General features: G+C 40.0%; 1 long non-coding RNA gene and 1 pseudogene across 1 annotated transcript; one reads left to right on the top strand and one right to left on the bottom strand.

The window, feature by feature from the left end:
* Positions 1-1,154: 1,154 nt before the first annotated feature.
* LOC148850942 (putative N-acetyltransferase HLS1-like pseudogene) lies at positions 1,155-1,821 on the bottom strand (annotated as a pseudogene).
* A 1,150-nt stretch (positions 1,822-2,971) lies between these two features.
* Positions 2,972-5,187, top strand: LOC148850941 (uncharacterized). The gene is made up of 3 exons (XR_016099060.1): positions 2,972-3,441; positions 3,845-4,538; positions 4,619-5,187. It is a non-coding gene; the product is annotated as an uncharacterized LOC148850941 (long non-coding RNA).
* Positions 5,188-8,310: the final 3,123 nt, after the last annotated feature.

Genomic DNA, 8,310 nt, shown 5'->3' with positions numbered 1-8,310 from the left:
TCCATGACAATATCATTTTCCCTAATCACGATTAATCTGTTCAAATCTTACTAATGCATAAGACTTACAAGAAGAGTAAGAAGAAAAAAAACATATTGAACAATCACTTTTTCCTTATTCAAATCCCTCAAGTTTTATATTTAAGGTATTAACTCTTATTAACATTCATTGAAGTTTATTATTGGTTAGAACATCATTATTTTTTAATTTGGCTCCTCTTTAATTGTAAGGACAAAAACATTATTGGAACAATTACTTTTATTTTCTCATTCAAATCCATCTATTAAGTTTTATATTTAAGATATTAACTCCCATTAACATTCATTGAATTTTACTATTGACTAGAATATCCTTATTTTTGAATTTAGTCCCCCTCTAATTTTAAGAGCACATGATGTAATTTTAACTCCTACATTTATCCTCATTAGATTCCCTATTGTTAAATCTTATATTTAGGGTATTAACTCCATTCATTTAATCGAATCCTATATTAATTAGCCATATTAAAGAAAAATAAAGGCTAAATTACAAAGATCCCCTGTACTATGGGGTTTGTGACAAAGACCCCCTTGTACTTTGTTTTGCGAAAAAGACCCCCGTATACTATGACCATGAGACAAAGACCCCCCTTAACCGTTAAGTTAGATTATGAAATGTGTTAAATTGCCAAAATACCCTACTAAACTTTTTCTATTTTCTTTTTTTGCCCTTTTTCTCTTAAAACCTATTTAACCTATCGTTTTCTCTTTCTCCTCTTCTTTTCCCCTCCCTCACCGTCCTCTCTCATTCTTTCTCTCTCCTAACTGAAACTGATTTCTCCAATTCCACCACCATGGGTTTCACTTCTTGAGGAGGTTCTCCTCCAGCAGCAGGACTCAGAATAGTCTCCTGCTACCTTCTTATCGGCATGCTCAAGCCATCTCTATGTGTACCTATAATGCTTTGGCCTAGGTCGTTTCATGTACGCATTAATGGAGAGAGATATCTCTTGAGATTTTATGTCGTGGAATTGAAAGGAACAAGAGCAAGGCATCCCATAAGGAGGGTCTGGGATGGAGATGGATTACAGGAACACAGATTTTACATCTGAGTGGGGGCTGGGTTGTAGTAGTTGTAGGGCCCCTTTGCCCTTTGGATTCAATAATCATCAAAAATCAAACTTCTCTAGGGTCGACGAAGAGTCTTCTTGTAGTTGTGGTTGGGGTTTTTGTCCATCCCATTACAGTATGTTGACTTTCCTTTCTCAACGCTTTTATGCACCACAAGTCTTCAGGGCAGGATAATAATTTTCAATGTGAGATTTCTTCAAGTCTCACTGTGTCGCAACCCCTACCTCCGTTATGATTACTTTACAATCCTTACATTCAGTAGCCATGTTATGTACAAACTGGCATAGTGCAGGAACCAACTCGTCGGACCTTCGACCCTCTCCATGCACGCCATACATGAAATAGAAGCCTAAGGGGTGGAAGACATCCGACAGGGCCGGTATCCTCAAGCAAGGGAAGATTCGATCCATCATTCTCGAGCTCTTCGAATAGATATTGGCAAGAAAGAGGTGCTTTGCCTACCCTTAGCTTGAATATGCCTCCGTTGTTACATACACTGACCATGGCCCAGCTAGAAGGGACAAGCCCAACTGATCTCAACTCATCTCACGACTTGCCTCGCGGGTAAACAACCCACGTACCCAAGCTCAGGTTGTCCCCAAGATTCGGTCTATGTCATGAGGAAAGAACTCAATGGAGCCCATAAATCGTATAGGCACTCAACTTCTTCTATCTTAAGCTTCACAACCTTGCCCTCCCATGAGATACGCATTGCAAATGGAGAGAGAGAGAGAGATCAGGATCTGAAGAAAGCATTAATGGAGAGAGAGGTCGGGATTGAATTAAAAGGGTTCAATCCCGATGTTGTTAAGGAGAAGGGCAAGAAGAGAGATCGGAAGAGAGAGAGAGAGAGAGAGAGAGAGAGAGAAATGTGAAGGAATGGAAGGGTAATATTGGAAGGTCGGGGAAGATGAACAGTATTTTCTTGTCTAGTTATTAGAAGGGTAGTATGGGGATTAAAAATATTATAATGGCATTTTGGGATGGAAGACTAACAAAGGGGGGTCTTTGTCTCACGGTCATAGTACAGGGGGGTCTTTGTCGCAAAACAAAGTACAACGGGGTCTTTATAATTTACCCATAAATAAATATGAAAAAGAATGTTATCGATGATATGAATAAAATACAATTTTAAAACCAATTCAAAACAAGTTATTTTCTTGTTTAGTGGTGAGTCTACAATTCAATTTTTTGGGTCAGATGGTGTTAACCCTTGTTGTCACATTTAAATAATAAAAAATATAAAAATGAAGACATAAAGTTAAAAAAAATGTACAAAACATTTGGATGCATCTCTAATATCATATATTCGTCATATTTAAAAAAAAAGTGACAACTAAAAATGATCTTCGTATAAATGGAAAATATAAAAAAAAATCATAGAAATATTGGTAACATATTATTTATTGTCATGTCATCATAAAGAAATTGCTACCTACAAAACACATATATACTTAATAGTGATTTAACGAGATATAAATACTTTTACTAACCATAAAGTATATCTAAGTATTTTGGTTAAAAAAATTACTTGTTGGTTCAGGCCAGCATGAAAGCAATACGTGGTGGACAAAAGGCAGGTGTTTGGCATGGATGCCATTGCTTTAGAGCCATTTTTTGAGAAAAATGTATGGATGAAAGTATATTGCACTGTTTTCTTATAAAGCGGTTCCTTTAACGATACTGGTTTTGTTTTGTATTAGTGTTGTATAACCACTTTCAGCATTGGACTACATTAACCAATACTTTAGATTATGATACATTAGTGCCATGTCATTGTACCGTTGACATCAACAGGCTGAAACTTCAGAAAACTGTTAAATTTACTGTTCCCTAAGACTATACCTTCTTCATTTCCAAAGCATAATCTGGGGCCGGACAACATGAGGCTGTTTATGGGACAATGTTTTGGAATCGAGTTTTGACGTTATTTTTCCAAAATCCAAATTCGTTAATTTATCTATGCCAATGAAACCTGATCGAGTTTCGTATTTTGATGGTTAGGTGTTCGTGGGAATGCAGACGATGTATATACTGCGGGCATGGCTCGTAGAAGGCCGACCAAGAGCGACCATATCAGTGCTATTCATGTTCACGTGCAGAGGAATACTAGGCTACTCGACCCATCTGCCATTGCCTGAGGAATTCTTAGGTTCAGGCGTGGATTCTCCGGTAGGGAACGTTTCCTTCTTCCTGTTCTTCTCCGGTCACGTGGCGGGATCGGTGATTGCTTCTTTGGATATGCGACGAATGCAGCGGCGAGAGTTGGCATGCTTGTTCGACACCTTGAATGTGTTCCCGGGGTCACTACACGATCAACTTGGTTGTCGAGGTTGGTGCAGACTGGTTGTTCGATTCTTTAGCCGAAACTACGTGGAGGACAAAGAAAAGAAGAAGGGCAACTGCAACTACCCACCATATCTTACTTTAATTTAACCCAATTCATTCTAAACGAAAAAGGAAAGAAAGAAAAAAAGGGCGGAGATAGGCGGAAGCGGCGGCGGGTGCCGCCGACGCCGATGAATGGATTAAAAGAGGAATAAGATGAACAGTATTTTGCCGTAAATTGATATTATTTTTAAAATGTCAACCTATTTTTTAAAATTTTAAAAAATTATTATTTTTATTGATATTAGGGCCCAAAAATTGTTTTTATCTGTTATAATCTTTTTTTAAATCAATTTTAATAATAAATTATATAAACAATTTAAACATTTTTGTACCTTTTATTGCAGGATTCTGAAAGGCAATTGCAATTACAAAATTTCAGGGCAGGTTCTAACTATTTACCCTAACAAGGGAGACGCCCGTGTTAATACGAAGAAGGCACTCGCGCAAAAGTCAATACGTGGCACCTATGCAGCGTCAAACGCCATGCAAGTGGAGCCATGCACCATGCATGCAATCCAGCCGGATACTCAAGCATTGCCACGTAACTCCCATGCACCAGGCTTTCAACCCTCCCCACGCGATTATCATGCGCAACTCCAATCAGCCTCATGGGCAAATGGGCAGAAACCGATTCTGACAGCACATTACTTCACTAAAACGGGGGGATTAGGAACCATCGATTTGCTTACTGGTAAAAGAAGGCGGGGCAGACCAAACACATACCATTTAGACCTTTCCTCCAAAACATTGCTAGCTATCAAAAATGGAGATGTGTCTGACTACTTCACTGGCCAAATCCTTCCTCCTGAGATCCTTTTGTCCTGAATTACAATGACGCAAACAACCCAACTGCCGCCACAAGTACTCGACAATTCCCTAATAGACCTTTCCCCTTGGATTATTCCCTCTGACCCGGGCACATTACCCAGACCCGATATGGCAGTAGCTACGTTTCCAATGGAACTAGGAATGGAGGACCACGCAACACCTGAATATTTACACTTATCAGAGACTCACTCAGCCCAGCCTCCGCAACAGGTACATCTCCTCATCACCTTAATTTACATTTTGCTTAATCTCTTACCAACTTCTTTGCTTATCTAACTGCTATTATGAAGATCATCACTTGGAACATCCGTGGGGCTAACGATCAAAAGAAGGCAACAGAGCTTGCAAAATTGTGTAAAAGTGAGAAGCCAGACCTACTATTCTTATCAGAAACAAAATTATCCTCAACAAGCAGCTCCTCACTAGCCAGGAAACAAAATTCTATGCTCCGGCAATCTCCGCAGAGGAGACCTCTCTTTCATTTCATGCATTTCTGGACTGACCACCCACAATGCAAGCAAATTGTCCAAGACCTGTGGAGCCAGCATATATAGGGTTCCCCTGCCCATAAAATCGTTACCAAGCTGAAATCATGCAAGTCTGCTCTCAAATCCTGGAATAAAAGCCACTTTGGCCAAATCCAAGATCATATTCGTAAGCTGGCTGACCAAGTTTCATCACTTCAAATGACTGGCCCAAATGATAATCTTCGGTTCCAGTCTCTCATAGGCCAATATCACTATTGGCTTTTAAAAGAAGAGTATATGTGGAGAGTTAAATCTCGTGAGCTGTGGCTACAGGAAGGTGACAAAAACACTAAATAATTTCACCACATGACAAATTTTAAAAACACAAAAAATAATTCAGTATGGTTAAAATCTCCTGGACCTCTAACCGTACTAACATTGCCCAAATATTTAAACAATCAATTTTGTATATTGGGGGTCAACAAGAAGTTTTCGACCCATCTGTACTCGACACAGTCCCACTACCTAATTATCTACAACACAGAAGGACTCCCTGCTGCTCCCACCCATAGTAGAAGATATTTCGGTGGTGGTCCAACATTTGCACCTCTCAAAAAGTACCAGGGCCTGATGCGTTTATAGCTTACTTCTATCAGTATTTCTGGGATCTGATCGGCGCTGATGTCTCTGCCATGGTACTAAAAATCTTTGATACTGAGTTCTTACCAAAAGAAATCAACTTCGTGCCTAAAAAAAAGCAATCGGTGGATGTCTCATATTTCCGCCCCATTAGTTTATTACCAAGTGGATGGTCCTTCGACTTCAACCGCTACAGGAGCTGATATCTCCCTTCCAATCGGGTTTTCTTAAAGGAAGACACATTTTAGATAATATTCTTCTGAAGGAGATCATGCACAAACTAAAGTTTCAAAAAAGAGGTAAGGGCTTCATTGCCCTAAAGTTAGACATGTCTAAGGCATTCTACATAATGGGCTGGAAGTTTTTATACCATGTTCTCCAAAAAATGGATTTCCCCATGAAATGGTGCAACATGATATATCAGTGCCTCTTTCTCAATTAAAATTGCAGGTGAAGCTCATGATCATTTCAGGCTGAACCGCGGTGTTAGACAATGAGATCTTATCTCTCCATATCCGTTTCTCATAGGCATGGAGGTTCTCACTCAACTTTTGAACCAAGCATCAACTTTTGGACAGCTTGAGGGAGTTAGAATCCGTCAAAATGGTACCCCTATAACTCACCTCCTTTTTGCAAATGATTGTATTCTTTTCTACAAAGCTGACATAGCACAGGTAAAAATCTTGGTCAATATCCTAAACACTTTTAAAAGTATGTCGGGGCAAAAAATCAACTACTCCAAGTCAAGTATCTTCTTTAGTAGAAATGTTCCTCGACACCACTGTAAATTCCTCTCTCACATCCTGCGAATAAGGAAACCATTTATTGGTACCAAATACCTTGAAGTTCCAATGGGAACAAATACATGTATTTGTTCTTCACATAAGGAGATTATTGACATGGTATCTTTTAAAATAAACTCCTAGAGCTCCAAACTGCTATCACAAGCTAGTAGAACAACCTCAATCAAATCGGTCCTCTAATCCATACCAATATACACCATGTCAACATCAATCCTACCGAAAACAACAGCCTCCCAACTAGACAAAATGACAAAACCATTTTGGTGGGGTGATAAGGATAGAGCTTTCTAGACATACCATCCCTTGGAGAAAGCTATGTCAGCCAAAAAGTCAAGGAGGTTTGGGTTTTAGATCCTATCGTACCATGAATCAAGCCATGTTCGGGAAGCAAATATGGAGGCTTTTTTTTTTATCAATAACACTTTCATTAATTCATCAGTAGAAAATTTACAAGTGGAAGACAAACACACTTATCTTCCAAGAGTCACAAAGAGCTTCAAGAAAGGAAAAAAGAAAAAGACACTAGCATTACAGCTTAGCCCAAAACATTGAATCCCTTTCTGCCCCTTGTTTAGCTAAACCGTCAGTTAGGGAATTAGCCAATCTTTTAATCCAGCATGTCTTAACTTCCATCTCCCGCACCAACCACTTGAGTTTCCTCCTCTCATTATTGTAATTCCATAAATCATTTTGATCTTTAGTCAGTCACCCTATCACCACCTCTGAATCCCCTTCAATTATGAGTTTCTTGATGTTCAGTTCCTTAGTTTTCCGGACTCCTTCCATAACTACAAAGATCTCTGCTCTAAGGGAGTTACCCACTCCAATTGGGCCTGAGAACATAACAGAGATGACTCCATTTTCATCCCTAAAAACACCCCCGATCCCCGATTGTCCTGGGTTTCCCCTACTACACCCATCAAAGTTTAATTTCAAGAATCCACTAGGTGGGGAGGGGGGGGGGGGTCCAAGCTACACTCATTATTGACTTGGTCTGCGTGCAATTTGCAATTTCACCCCACTTCCTCAACTTGTCATCTACGGTGTAATCTGTGAATAGTTCCAAATATTTCAGCCACTGTACCGCCCTAATATGCATGATAGCCCTTAGATCTACTACTCCTGTCTGAGTTTTTGAGAATATCCTAGAGTTTCTTTCTTCCCACAATGTCCAACATACTGCAGCCCTTAGTCCTCTCCACATTGTCCTTCCCCTTTGTATCCGCCACCTGAAAAAGGAAGGGGAGAAAAGGGCTTGCAAGTCTGGTGGGGGATTCCAACTGCATCCAAGTAAGGAGAAAGCCCAATCCCAAATTGACATCGTGAAGTGGCAAGACACCAGTAGGTGAAAACTAGTCTCCCCATCTGCTTTACACAGAATACACTACTGAGGTGACAAGCAAGTATCAGGTCTCTTCTTTTGGAGTAGCTCACTAGTGTTGATTCTTTGCACATAGACTTCCCAAGAAAAACTACCAACCCTAAGGGGAATAGCTCTTGTCAAACTTCACCAACAGGGAAAGGGGAAGGGTAGGATTGGTGGACTAATTTAAAACTTTGAAGAACGAAACACAAGAGAAAATGCCATTAGGGGTAGGTGCCCAAATTATAGAATCCGCCCTAGTGGGGTCTAAGACAACATTATCAAGAAGTGCAATAAGGCTCGAAATACTGTCGAAATTTGAGTCCCTCAAATTTTTTCTTAGACCCAAGTTCCACCCAATATCAGAAGTGGAAGAAGACGGGGTGGTGAAAGACGAGATCAGCTCATTTTTTAAATCAGAAAGGGCATACAAAGACGGATGGATTGGAGCACACAAATCAAGTCAAAATACTTCCCTCATACCTCATTCTTTGCATAAAAAAAGGTCGTCGTACTTCTCAATGGTGGCAACAAGCACATCAGTTACTACCATTGTTGCGCTTGAATTTTTTGTGGTCCATCAAGGATGGATTGGATGTCTCTGCTACTTCGGATCCTTGGATCCCAACATTGCTTGGACAAATACCGCATCTCAATACACCCTCAGCTCAAGCTAGGGCGCCCAACCTAAAGGTGTCAGAGCTTCTCAA

Source organism: Nelumbo lutea, chromosome 5, assembly GCF_056320005.1.
Source record: "Nelumbo lutea isolate HS-2025 chromosome 5, American lotus-T2T, whole genome shotgun sequence".
Lineage (NCBI taxonomy): Eukaryota > Viridiplantae > Streptophyta > Magnoliopsida > Proteales > Nelumbonaceae > Nelumbo > Nelumbo lutea.
The sequence above is the reverse complement of the archived record's forward strand: the minus strand, read 5'-3'. Positions and strand labels throughout refer to the sequence as shown.